Source organism: Ambystoma mexicanum, chromosome 2q (assembly GCF_040938575.1).
Source record: "Ambystoma mexicanum isolate Mex_15411 chromosome 2q, UKY_AmexF1_1, whole genome shotgun sequence".
Lineage (NCBI taxonomy): Eukaryota > Metazoa > Chordata > Amphibia > Caudata > Ambystomatidae > Ambystoma > Ambystoma mexicanum.
This window is the reverse complement of record NC_090924.1, coordinates 129,181,580-129,193,739: the sequence shown is the minus strand read 5'-3', so window position 1 is coordinate 129,193,739 and position 12,160 is coordinate 129,181,580. Positions and strand designations below refer to the sequence as shown.

At 47.5% G+C, this 12,160-nt stretch overlaps 7 non-coding genes across 7 annotated transcripts; all 7 read right to left on the bottom strand.

The window, feature by feature from the left end:
- Positions 1-299: 299 nt before the first annotated feature.
- TRNAP-CGG (transfer RNA proline (anticodon CGG)) lies at positions 300-371 on the bottom strand. Its single transcript has one exon. It is a non-coding gene; the product is annotated as a tRNA-Pro (tRNA).
- Positions 372-3,085: 2,714 nt separating this feature from the next.
- On the bottom strand, positions 3,086-3,158 carry TRNAV-UAC (transfer RNA valine (anticodon UAC)). Its single transcript has one exon. It is a non-coding gene; the product is annotated as a tRNA-Val (tRNA).
- A 414-nt stretch (positions 3,159-3,572) lies between these two features.
- TRNAP-CGG (transfer RNA proline (anticodon CGG)) lies at positions 3,573-3,644 on the bottom strand. The gene has a single exon. It is a non-coding gene; the product is annotated as a tRNA-Pro (tRNA).
- A 2,701-nt stretch (positions 3,645-6,345) lies between these two features.
- TRNAV-UAC (transfer RNA valine (anticodon UAC)) lies at positions 6,346-6,418 on the bottom strand. The gene has a single exon. It is a non-coding gene; the product is annotated as a tRNA-Val (tRNA).
- A 414-nt stretch (positions 6,419-6,832) lies between these two features.
- TRNAP-CGG (transfer RNA proline (anticodon CGG)) lies at positions 6,833-6,904 on the bottom strand. Its single transcript has one exon. It is a non-coding gene; the product is annotated as a tRNA-Pro (tRNA).
- Positions 6,905-9,595: 2,691 nt separating this feature from the next.
- On the bottom strand, positions 9,596-9,668 carry TRNAV-UAC (transfer RNA valine (anticodon UAC)). The gene has a single exon. It is a non-coding gene; the product is annotated as a tRNA-Val (tRNA).
- A 414-nt stretch (positions 9,669-10,082) lies between these two features.
- TRNAP-CGG (transfer RNA proline (anticodon CGG)) lies at positions 10,083-10,154 on the bottom strand. Its single transcript has one exon. It is a non-coding gene; the product is annotated as a tRNA-Pro (tRNA).
- Positions 10,155-12,160: the final 2,006 nt, after the last annotated feature.

The window sequence follows — 12,160 nt, the reverse complement described above, 5'->3', positions numbered from 1 at the left end:
TCACACACACGGCGTTACAAGCATGAACACTCAGACAAGTGTGCCAGCTGAGAGGCCGTGCAGTCTGAAGATGTAAGGGCCTCTTTAGGCATTGGTATGGGACAGCCATGAATTAACAAACAAATCCAGAAAGGTGACTGAGAGCTACTTGGGACTCCTTAATGCATGGCGCAATGAGGCGGTCCGCAAAGAGGCTTAGGAAGCCCAATGTTCATCGACCATTGTCCATCCATCAGTCCACAGTCTATAGAATTGAAAAACACATGTGTAAAAAAGTATCGGGCCAGGCACCAATCAATGGGCTCGTCCGGGATTTGAACCCGGGACCTCTCGCACCCGAAGCGAGAATCATACCCCTAGACCAACGAGCCTACACTTGCAGAGTAATCTAGACAATATGTAGGGATTTGACTTGGCAGTTGTACCTCTTGAGGATTGTAGCACAAGAGTATCTCTTCCTAACGTTTGCTCCTAAAGCCCGTCCTCGTCCCTAAATGATGCAAAGGCTGAGCGTCTTCACAGGTCTACTCCTCATCCCGAAGGTTGGTGGACCATTGACATCAGGGTGAAAGGTGCTTGCGATACACTGTTCCTTCCTTCCTTCCTTCCTTCCTTCCTTCCTTCCTTCCTTCCTTCCTTCCTTCCTTCCTTCCTTCCTTCCTTCCTTCCTTCCTTCCTTCCTTCCTTCCTTCCTTCCTTCCTTCCTTCCTTCCTTCCTTCCTTCCTTCCTTCCTTCCTTCCTTCCTTCCTTCCTTCCTTCCTTCCTTCCTTCCTCTTATGCTGTTTATGTAATAAGAGGGGACGATACACAGAAGAGAGAGAGTGGCCCAACACACTAGACTAGCAGTCTTCTGATCAATCTGCAGCTGGCAAGGTGGGGGAGAGACTTTATTTTGCACCTGCTGGGATATGCATTGGCAGAAGCTCTGAGGGCTGGGCCTTTCCTTTTGCCTGTAAAAACAAAAAGCAGCCCTCCTCCCTCCAGCCCTGAGAGCATGGGCGTGACACTGGCAAAAGCAGCATCTCCCCTTTGGTAAAGATGACCATTGCACAGCTGCTCACTCAGAGCTCGATCGTGCTCGATCAGGCGAGATATATTTATGTCACCAGCAAAGTCTGTTCTCTTTTCTTGCGTAGGGTGAGCATTCACAGAGCCCAGCTTCGTTGACAAGAGTGCAAAAGGTGTATACTAAAAGCTTTCTGCTTTACTTGAGCGCCATGGCCGTTATTATATTTTGGCTGCTCCAAGCAATCTCTGTCCAGCCTATGCAAATTTCCAGCTCAAATTTTCCCAGCACTCAAAAAGTCCCTCCTCCCGCCAGCTATGCTTTCAGGAAGTTCAGCAGAAGCAGTCCAACTTCTGTTCCCAGTTCAGAGGAAAAGCTTTCTCGGGCCAGAGAAAGCCAGGGAATCACTGTACCGGCAAGTGCATTTCTTACAACTGGTAATCCCTCAGAACACAGAAATGAAGAAGCTGTATATGAAAATGTGATATTTCTTTGGTACACTAACCTATGTAACTAATATGCACCATTTCAGAGGACGGAGCGGACCCAACTGTGATCCCAGAGACCCAAATACCCAGCAGTAGGGAAAAGAAATCCTCTCTGTGCTCTGCAACATTACATACACAAAATGAAGGCGCGTGCATTTTATTATTGGCCCCATATACACAATACATGTGAGGATGCTTGCCTTCCCAGTGTATTTCTCAAGCTCTTGAGAGCATATGCTATTTCCATGGGAACGCAAATAAGTTCATACTTTACATTTGTGTGTGACAAAAGGGGAAAAAAACGATTTTGTGTAAAATGCCAGCAGAGAGTGTTTCTGCCCGGTCTCGAACGTGCTAACCACTACACTACAGAAACAACTGCTTGCATCCCTTTGTAGGGACTGGGAGAACAGGTGCAAAGGGCTTTGCAAGTGGACCTGCTTAAAGACTAATCAAATGCCTTGCGCCTGAAGCTCACACAATCCAGCCTAAAACATACGTCCTATCAAGCATGCGCACATATACAAGTATGCCTGTTGAGGGTCTATGCAGCGTACAGAGGGAAGGACATATTTCCACTTTGAGATCGGACGGCCAAAACTCACAAGCAAATCAAGGAATGTTACTGAGAGCTAACAGAGAACACAAAGTGCTTGTCGCAAGGACATGGCAGGCAAAGAGGTTCAGGAAGTGAATTGTTCATCGACTACTGCTTACCGAGAAAGCCAGAGAGTCTGTCCAATGAAAATAACATTGGAAAAAAAAAAAGGAGCTCAAGTTACCCACCTTGATCGGGCTCCTCCGGACCTCTCGCACCCAAAGCGAGAATCATACCCCTAGACCAACGAGCCACGGTCCTGTGATCATCTGACGGAATTGTACTCAGCGTTTCCACCCCCCTTAGGCTTCGAGGCCAAGAATGCCTATTCCTGAAGTTTGTTCCTGCCGCTGAAAGCCTTGTCGGTGTATGAGCCAAATGAATGCCCCAGTCGGCACGCTCTGACTGTCTTCATAGCTCTTCTTCTCGTCCTGAAGGTGTTGGCACATTGACATCAGGATCAATGAAGCTGGTGGCACACCCTCCCTTCCATTCGCCCGTGAAGGGTACGTATAAAAGAGCTGTTGATGCACAGAAGAAGAAATCTAGCACAACACCAACGCGGTCTGCTGATCAATTGAAAGTGGACAAAGTGAGCGAGTGAGAGCCTTCATTTTGCACCGGATCTGCATTGGCAGAAGCTCTGAGGGCTAGGAATTTTCTTTTGCCCTTGAAAAAAAGAAAAATCCAATATCACATCTGCCTGGGTGCATGAACATTGCTCAGGGAAAAGCAGCGCCACCCTTCTGTAAGAAATAGCATTGCACAACTGCTCCCTCAGCTTTCCATCCAACTATACATAAGCACGCACATATGCAGGCATGCAATTTTAATTCATCACATATTCGGAGCAAATGTGAGTGCGCTCGTCTACTCAGAATTTATTTCAAAGCGTGTCAGAGGAACTGCTTCTTCCGTTGCAACTGCAAATAAGTTCATGGCTTGAGCTTCGAGATGGTGGAACATGAAAAGTGTAAAATGCCACCCTCTGCTGTTTCTGCCCGGTCTCGAACCAGGGACCTTTCGCGTGTAAGGCGAACGTGATAACCACTACACTACAGAAACTGCTGCATGCTATGCCCTCTGGCGGTTGAGAGAATAGGGTCAAGTAACAGTGCAATTGTCTCTGTTTGAACACTTATCAAATGCCTCACGCCCAAAGCTTTACAAATGCAGCTCATCACACACACGGCGTTACAAGCATGAACACTCAGACAAGTGTGCCAGCTGAGAGGCCGTGCAGTCTGAAGATGTAAGGGCCTCTTTAGGCATTGGTATGGGACAGCCATGAATTAACAAACAAATCCAGAAAGGTGACTGAGAGCTACTTGGGACTCCTTAATGCATGGCGCAATGAGGCGGTCCGCAAAGAGGCTTAGGAAGCCCAATGTTCATCGACCATTGTCCATCCATCAGTCCAGAGTCTATAGAATTGAAAAACACATGTGTAAAAAAGTATCGGGCCAGGCACCAATCAATGGGCTCGTCCGGGATTTGAACCCGGGACCTCTCGCACCCGAAGCGAGAATCATACCCCTAGACCAACGAGCCTACACTTGCAGAGTAGTCTAGACAATATGTAGGGATTTGACTTGGCAGTTGTACCTCTTGAGGATTGTAGCACAAGAGTATCTCTTCCTAACGTTTGCTCCTAAAGCCCGTCCTCGTCCCTAAATGATGCAAAGGCTGAGCGTCTTCACAGGTCTACTCCTCATCCCGAAGGTTGGTGGACCATTGACATCAGGGTGAAAGGTGCTTGCGATACACTGTTCCTTCCTTCCTTCCTTCCTTCCTTCCTTCCTTCCTTCCTTCCTTCCTTCCTTCCTTCCTTCCTTCCTTCCTTCCTTCCTTCCTTCCTTCCTTCCTTCCTTCCTTCCTTCCTTCCTTCCTTCCTTCCTTCCTTCCTTCCTTCCTTCCTTCCTTCCTTCCTTCCTTCCTTCCTCTTATGCTGTTTATGTAATAAGAGGGGACGATACACAGAAGAGAGAGAGTGGCCCAACACACTAGACTAGCAGTCTTCTGATCAATCTGCAGCTGGCAAGGTGGGGGAGAGACTTTATTTTGCACCTGCTGGGATATGCATTGGCAGAAGCTCTGAGGGCTGGGCCTTTCCTTTTGCCTGTAAAAACAAAAAGCAGCCCTCCTCCCTCCAGCCCTGAGAGCATGGGCGTGACACTGGCAAAAGCAGCATCTCCCCTTTGGTAAAGATGACCATTGCACAGCTGCTCACTCAGAGCTCGATCGTGCTCGATCAGGCGAGATATATTTAGGTCACCAGCAAAGTCTGTTCTCTTTTCTTGCGTAGGGTGAGCATTCACAGAGCCCAGCTTCGTTGACAAGAGTGCAAAAGGTGTATACTAAAAGCTTTCTGCTTTACTTGAGCGCCATGGCCGTTATTATATTTTGGCTGCTCCAAGCAATCTCTGTCCAGCCTATGCAAATTTCCAGCTCAAATTTTCCCAGCACTCAAAAAGTCCCTCCTCCCGCCAGCTATGCTTTCAGGAAGTTCAGCAGAAGCAGTCCAACTTCTGTTCCCAGTTCAGAGGAAAAGCTTTCTCGGGCCAGAGAAAGCCAGGGAATCACTGTACCGGCAAGTGCATTTCTTACAACTGGTAATCCCTCAGAACACAGAAATGAAGAAGCTGTATATGAAAATGTGATATTTCTTTGGTACACTAACCTATGTAACTAATATGCACCATTTCAGAGGACGGAGCGGACCCAACTGTGATCCCAGAGACCCAAATACCCAGCAGTAGGGAAAAGAAATCCTCTCTGTGCTCTGCAACATTACATACACAAAATGAAGGCGCGTGCATTTTATTATTGGCCCCATATACACAATACATGTGAGGATGCTTGCCTTCCCAGTGTATTTCTCAAGCTCTTGAGAGCATATGCTATTTCCATGGGAACGCAAATAAGTTCATACTTTACATTTGTGTGTGACAAAAGGGGAAAAAAACGATTTTGTGTAAAATGCCAGCAGAGAGTGTTTCTGCCCGGTCTCGAACGTGCTAACCACTACACTACAGAAACAACTGCTTGCATCCCTTTGTAGGGACTGGGAGAACAGGTGCAAAGGGCTTTGCAAGTGGACCTGCTTAAAGACTAATCAAATGCCTTGCGCCTGAAGCTCACACAATCCAGCCTAAAACATACGTCCTATCAAGCATGCGCACATATACAAGTATGCCTGTTGAGGGTCTATGCAGCGTACAGAGGGAAGGACATATTTCCACTTTGAGATCGGACGGCCAAAACTCACAAGCAAATCAAGGAATGTTACTGAGAGCTAACAGAGAACACAAAGTGCTTGTCGCAAGGACATGGCAGGCAAAGAGGTTCAGGAAGTGAATTGTTCATCGACTACTGCTTACCGAGAAAGCCAGAGAGTCTGTCCAATGAAAATAACATTGGAAAAAAAAAAGGAGCTCAAGTTACCCACCTTGATCGGGCTCCTCCGGACCTCTCGCACCCAAAGCGAGAATCATACCCCTAGACCAACGAGCCACGGTCCTGTGATCATCTGACGGAATTGTACTCAGCGTTTCCACCCCCCTTAGGCTTCGAGGCCAAGAATGCCTATTCCTGAAGTTTGTTCCTGCCGCTGAAAGCCTTGTCGGTGTATGAGCCAAATGAATGCCCCAGTCGGCACGCTCTGACTGTCTTCATAGCTCTTCTTCTCGTCCTGAAGGTGTTGGCACATTGACATCAGGATCAATGAAGCTGGTGGCACACCCTCCCTTCCATTCGCCCGTGAAGGGTACGTATAAAAGAGCTGTTGATGCACAGAAGAAGAAATCTAGCACAACACCAACGCGGTCTGCTGATCAATTGAAAGTGGACAAAGTGAGCGAGTGAGAGCCTTCATTTTGCACCGGATCTGCATTGGCAGAAGCTCTGAGGGCTAGGAATTTTCTTTTGCCCTTGAAAAAAAGAAAAATCCAATATCACATCTGCCTGGGTGCATGAACATTGCTCAGGGAAAAGCAGCGCCACCCTTCTGTAAGAAATAGCATTGCACAACTGCTCCCTCAGCTTTCCATCCAACTATACATAAGCACGCACATATGCAGGCATGCAATTTTAATTCATCACATATTCGGAGCAAATGTGAGTGCGCTCGTCTACTCAGAATTTATTTCAAAGCGTGTCAGAGGAACTGCTTCTTCCGTTGCAACTGCAAATAAGTTCATGGCTTGAGCTTCGAGATGGTGGAACATGAAAAGTGTAAAATGCCACCCTCTGCTGTTTCTGCCCGGTCTCGAACCAGGGACCTTTCGCGTGTAAGGCGAACGTGATAACCACTACACTACAGAAACTGCTGCATGCTATGCCCTCTGGCGGTTGAGAGAATAGGGTCAAGTAACAGTGCAATTGTCTCTGTTTGAACACTTATCAAATGCCTCACGCCCAAAGCTTTACAAATGCAGCTCATCACACACACGGCGTTACAAGCATGAACACTCAGACAAGTGTGCCAGCTGAGAGGCCGTGCAGTCTGAAGATGTAAGGGCCTCTTTAGGCATTGGTATGGGACAGCCATGAATTAACAAACAAATCCAGAAAGGTGACTGAGAGCTACTTGGGACTCCTTAATGCATGGCGCAATGAGGCGGTCCGCAAAGAGGCTTAGGAAGCCCAATGTTCATCGACCATTGTCCATCCATCAGTCCACAGTCTATAGAATTGAAAAACACATGTGTAAAAAAGTATCGGGCCAGGCACCAATCAATGGGCTCGTCCGGGATTTGAACCCGGGACCTCTCGCACCCGAAGCGAGAATCATACCCCTAGACCAACGAGCCTACACTTGCAGAGTAGTCTAGACAATATGTAGGGATTTGACTTGGCAGTTGTACCTCTTGAGGATTGTAGCACAAGAGTATCTCTTCCTAACGTTTGCTCCTAAAGCCCGTCCTCGTCCCTAAATGATGCAAAGGCTGAGCGTCTTCACAGGTCTACTCCTCATCCCGAAGGTTGGTGGACCATTGACATCAGGGTGAAAGGTGCTTGCGATACACTGTTCCTTCCTTCCTTCCTTCCTTCCTTCCTTCCTTCCTTCCTTCCTTCCTTCCTTCCTTCCTTCCTTCCTTCCTTCCTTCCTTCCTTCCTTCCTTCCTTCCTTCCTTCCTTCCTTCCTTCCTTCCTTCCTTCCTTCCTTCCTTCCTTCCTTCCTTCCTTCCTCTTATGCTGTTTATGTAATAAGAGGGGACGATACACAGAAGAGAGAGAGTGGCCCAACACACTAGACTAGCAGTCTTCTGATCAATCTGCAGCTGGCAAGGTGGGGGAGAGACTTTATTTTGCACCTGCTGGGATATGCATTGGCAGAAGCTCTGAGGGCTGGGCCTTTCCTTTTGCCTGTAAAAACAAAAAGCAGCCCTCCTCCCTCCAGCCCTGAGAGCATGGGCGTGACACTGGCAAAAGCAGCATCTCCCCTTTGGTAAAGATGACCATTGCACAGCTGCTCACTCAGAGCTCGATCGTGCTCGATCAGGCGAGATATATTTAGGTCACCAGCAAAGTCTGTTCTCTTTTCTTGCGTAGGGTGAGCATTCACAGAGCCCAGCTTCGTTGACAAGAGTGCAAAAGGTGTATACTAAAAGCTTTCTGCTTTACTTGAGCGCCATGGCCGTTATTATATTTTGGCTGCTCCAAGCAATCTCTGTCCAGCCTATGCAAATTTCCAGCTCAAATTTTCCCAGCACTCAAAAAGTCCCTCCTCCCGCCAGCTATGCTTTCAGGAAGTTCAGCAGAAGCAGTCCAACTTCTGTTCCCAGTTCAGAGGAAAAGCTTTCTCGGGCCAGAGAAAGCCAGGGAATCACTGTACCGGCAAGTGCATTTCTTACAACTGGTAATCCCTCAGAACACAGAAATGAAGAAGCTGTATATGAAAATGTGATATTTCTTTGGTACACTAACCTATGTAACTAATATGCACCATTTCAGAGGACGGAGCGGACCCAACTGTGATCCCAGAGACCCAAATACCCAGCAGTAGGGAAAAGAAATCCTCTCTGTGCTCTGCAACATTACATACACAAAATGAAGGCGCGTGCATTTTATTATTGGCCCCATATACACAATACATGTGAGGATGCTTGCCTTCCCAGTGTATTTCTCAAGCTCTTGAGAGCATATGCTATTTCCATGGGAACGCAAATAAGTTCATACTTTACATTTGTGTGTGACAAAAGGGGAAAAAAACGATTTTGTGTAAAATGCCAGCAGAGAGTGTTTCTGCCCGGTCTCGAACGTGCTAACCACTACACTACAGAAACAACTGCTTGCATCCCTTTGTAGGGACTGGGAGAACAGGTGCAAAGGGCTTTGCAAGTGGACCTGCTTAAAGACTAATCAAATGCCTTGCGCCTGAAGCTCACACAATCCAGCCTAAAACATACGTCCTATCAAGCATGCGCACATATACAAGTATGCCTGTTGAGGGTCTATGCAGCGTACAGAGGGAAGGACATATTTCCACTTTGAGATCGGACGGCCAAAACTCACAAGCAAATCAAGGAATGTTACTGAGAGCTAACAGAGAACACAAAGTGCTTGTCGCAAGGACATGGCAGGCAAAGAGGTTCAGGAAGTGAATTGTTCATCGACTACTGCTTACCGAGAAAGCCAGAGAGTCTGTCCAATGAAAATAACATTGGGAAAAAAAAAAAGGAGCTCAAGTTACCCACCTTGATCGGGCTCCTCCGGACCTCTCGCACCCAAAGCGAGAATCATACCCCTAGACCAACGAGCCACGGTCCTGTGATCATCTGACGGAATTGTACTCAGCGTTTCCACCCCCCTTAGGCTTCGAGGCCAAGAATGCCTATTCCTGAAGTTTGTTCCTGCCGCTGAAAGCCTTGTCGGTGTATGAGCCAAATGAATGCCCCAGTCGGCACGCTCTGACTGTCTTCATAGCTCTTCTTCTCGTCCTGAAGGTGTTGGCACATTGACATCAGGATCAATGAAGCTGGTGGCACACCCTCCCTTCCATTCGCCCGTGAAGGGTACGTATAAAAGAGCTGTTGATGCACAGAAGAAGAAATCTAGCACAACACCAACGCGGTCTGCTGATCAATTGAAAGTGGACAAAGTGAGCGAGTGAGAGCCTTCATTTTGCACCGGATCTGCATTGGCAGAAGCTCTGAGGGCTAGGAATTTTCTTTTGCCCTTGAAAAAAAGAAAAATCCAATATCACATCTGCCTGGGTGCATGAACATTGCTCAGGGAAAAGCAGCGCCACCCTTCTGTAAGAAATAGCATTGCACAACTGCTCCCTCAGCTTTCCATCCAACTATACATAAGCACGCACATATGCAGGCATGCAATTTTAATTCATCACATATTCGGAGCAAATGTGAGTGCGCTCGTCTACTCAGAATTTATTTCAAAGCGTGTCAGAGGAACTGCTTCTTCCGTTGCAACTGCAAATAAGTTCATGGCTTGAGCTTCGAGATGGTGGAACATGAAAAGTGTAAAATGCCACCCTCTGCTGTTTCTGCCCGGTCTCGAACCAGGGACCTTTCGCGTGTAAGGCGAACGTGATAACCACTACACTACAGAAACTGCTGCATGCTATGCCCTCTGGCGGTTGAGAGAATAGGGTCAAGTAACAGTGCAATTGTCTCTGTTTGAACACTTATCAAATGCCTCACGCCCAAAGCTTTACAAATGCAGCTCATCACACACACGGCGTTACAAGCATGAACACTCAGACAAGTGTGCCAGCTGAGAGGCCGTGCAGTCTGAAGATGTAAGGGCCTCTTTAGGCATTGGTATGGGACAGCCATGAATTAACAAACAAATCCAGAAAGGTGACTGAGAGCTACTTGGGACTCCTTAATGCATGGCGCAATGAGGCGGTCCGCAAAGAGGCTTAGGAAGCCCAATGTTCATCGACCATTGTCCATCCATCAGTCCAGAGTCTATAGAATTGAAAAACACATGTGTAAAAAAGTATCGGGCCAGGCACCAATCAATGGGCTCGTCCGGGATTTGAACCCGGGACCTCTCGCACCCGAAGCGAGAATCATACCCCTAGACCAACGAGCCTACACTTGCAGAGTAGTCTAGACAATATGTAGGGATTTGACTTGGCAGTTGTACCTCTTGAGGATTGTAGCACAAGAGTATCTCTTCCTAACGTTTGCTCCTAAAGCCCGTCCTCGTCCCTAAATGATGCAAAGGCTGAGCGTCTTCACAGGTCTACTCCTCATCCCGAAGGTTGGTGGACCATTGACATCAGGGTGAAAGGTGCTTGCGATACACTGTTCCTTCCTTCCTTCCTTCCTTCCTTCCTTCCTTCCTTCCTTCCTTCCTTCCTTCCTTCCTTCCTTCCTTCCTTCCTTCCTTCCTTCCTTCCTTCCTTCCTTCCTTCCTTCCTTCCTTCCTTCCTTCCTTCCTTCCTTCCTTCCTTCCTTCCTTCCTTCCTTCCTTCCTTCCTTCCTTCCTTCCTTCCTTCCTTCCTTCCTTCCTTCCTTCCTTCCTTCCTCTTTATGTAATAAGAGGGGACGATACACAGAAGAGAGAGAGTGGCCCAACACACTAGACTAGCAGTCTTCTGATCAATCTGCAGCTGGCAAGGTGGGGGAGAGACTTTATTTTGCACCTGCTGGGATATGCATTGGCAGAAGCTCTGAGGGCTGGGCCTTTCCTTTTGCCTGTAAAAACAAAAAGCAGCCCTCCTCCCTCCAGCCCTGAGAGCATGGGCGTGACACTGGCAAAAGCAGCATCTCCCCTTTGGTAAAGATGACCATTGCACAGCTGCTCACTCAGAGCTCGATCGTGCTCGATCAGGCGAGATATATTTAGGTCACCAGCAAAGTCTGTTCTCTTTCTTGCGTAGGGTGAGCATTCACAGAGCCCAGCTTCGTTGACAAGAGTGCAAAAGGTGTATACTAAAAGCTTTCTGCTTTACTTGAGCGCCATGGCCGTTATTATATTTTGGCTGCTCCAAGCAATCTCTGTCCAGCCTATGCAAATTTCCAGCTCAAATTTTCCCAGCACTCAAAAAGTCCCTCCTCCCGCCAGCTATGCTTTCAGGAAGTTCAGCAGAAGCAGTCCAACTTCTGTTCCCAGTTCAGAGGAAAAGCTTTCTCGGGCCAGAGAAAGCCAGGGAATCACTGTACCGGCAAGTGCATTTCTTACAACTGGTAATCCCTCAGAACACAGAAATGAAGAAGCTGTATATGAAAATGTGATATTTCTTTGGTACACTAACCTATGTAACTAATATGCACCATTTCAGAGGACGGAGCGGACCCAACTGTGATCCCAGAGACCCAAATACCCAGCAGTAGGGAAAAGAAATCCTCTCTGTGCTCTGCAACATTACATACACAAAATGAAGGCGCGTGCATTTTATTATTGGCCCCATATACACAATACATGTGAGGATGCTTGCCTTCCCAGTGTATTTCTCAAGCTCTTGAGAGCATATGCTATTTCCATGGGAACGCAAATAAGTTCATACTTTACATTTGTGTGTGACAAAAGGGGAAAAAAACGATTTTGTGTAAAATGCCAGCAGAGAGTGTTTCTGCCCGGTCTCGAACGTGCTAACCACTACACTACAGAAACAACTGCTTGCATCCCTTTGTAGGGACTGGGAGAACAGGTGCAAAGGGCTTTGCAAGTGGACCTGCTTAAAGACTAATCAAATGCCTTGCGCCTGAAGCTCACACAATCCAGCCTAAAACATACGTCCTATCAAGCATGCGCACATATACAAGTATGCCTGTTGAGGGTCTATGCAGCGTACAGAGGGAAGGACATATTTCCACTTTGAGATCGGACGGCCAAAACTCACAAGCAAATCAAGGAATGTTACTGAGAGCTAACAGAGAACACAAAGTGCTTGTCGCAAGGACATGGCAGGCAAAGAGGTTCAGGAAGTGAATTGTTCATCGACTACTGCTTACCGAGAAAGCCAGAGAGTCTGTCCAATGAAAATAACATTGGGAAAAAAAAAAAGGAGCTCAAGTTACCCACCTTGATCGGGCTCCTCCGGACCTCTCGCACCCAAAGCGAGAATCATACCCCTAGACCAACGAGCCACG